Source organism: Saccopteryx leptura, chromosome 4, assembly GCF_036850995.1.
Source record: "Saccopteryx leptura isolate mSacLep1 chromosome 4, mSacLep1_pri_phased_curated, whole genome shotgun sequence".
Taxonomy (NCBI): Eukaryota; Metazoa; Chordata; class Mammalia; order Chiroptera; family Emballonuridae; genus Saccopteryx; species Saccopteryx leptura.
Genome location: NC_089506.1, coordinates 158,978,649 through 158,979,754, shown reverse-complemented (window position 1 = coordinate 158,979,754; position 1,106 = coordinate 158,978,649).

Genomic DNA, 1,106 nt, shown 5'->3' with positions numbered 1-1,106 from the left:
TCATCCTCAGTGTCCAGAGCCAACTTTGCTTGAACCATTCGAGCCATGGCTGCAGGAGGAAAAGAGAAAGAGAGAGAGAAAGAAAGTAAAGGGAGAGAAGGAGAGTGGAGAAGCAGATGGTCACTTCTCCTGTGTGGCCTGACCAGGAATCAAACCTGGGACTTCCCACATACCAGCCGACACTCTACCACTGAGTCAACCAGCCAGGGCCCAATATTCACTTTCTAGTAGTGTTCTATATTCAATTATTTTTTAACTGCTTTTGGTACGTAGTTCTTATGCTAAAAGAACAAATACTAAAAAGAAAACCATGGATACAAAATAAATGGAAGGAAGTTAGTATACACCCCAAAGTCCCATGAGGAGAATCTAATTTGATCATTTTACCTGTCTTAAAAAATGATTTTTAATTACAATGTTGCTTTTATGGAGTTATGCTAATTATATCAAAACTTAGAGCTATGTAGATTTTTTTTTTAACATTGACTTTGAAATACTTTTTTTCTGGTTTCTAAGAAGAGATTTATCCATACTTTAAATGCAGTAGTTCTCTCATCTTTACAAAAAATTTATTCTACCATCATGGTATTTTCCTTTGGAAGGAGCAGTATTTTCTGACAGAGTAATTGAAGTTTTAGTTATATGTTGATACTTAATATCCTGAGGTTTACAATTCAGTGCTAGGTAAATTCTTATTATCTCTCCAAAAATGGGTATGACAGAAAATTAATCATGTGCCTTATTTCAGAAAGATGAAGGAGGCAAAAATTAAGTGTGTCCTGTTGACTATACTTTCAGTTAGCTATGAAACAGAACCTAAAGTCTTCTCATCATGTCAATAAGCTTGAAATTTTATAAAGAGAAAATAACACATCAGGAAGATGTATATATTTCTAAAACAAACAAAAAACAATGGCTAATACCTATATAAAAGTGTGATACCATGATGCTTTTCTTCACTTAGACAAGCATTTCTCAAAGTGTAGTCCTTGGATAGGTACAACAGAACCACCTGAGGTACTTGTTAAAAATACTGTTTCTTGGGCTATTTTTGAAGTTTTGAATCAGATTATCTGGGTTGGGATTGAGGGGTTTGAAGTTTTAGC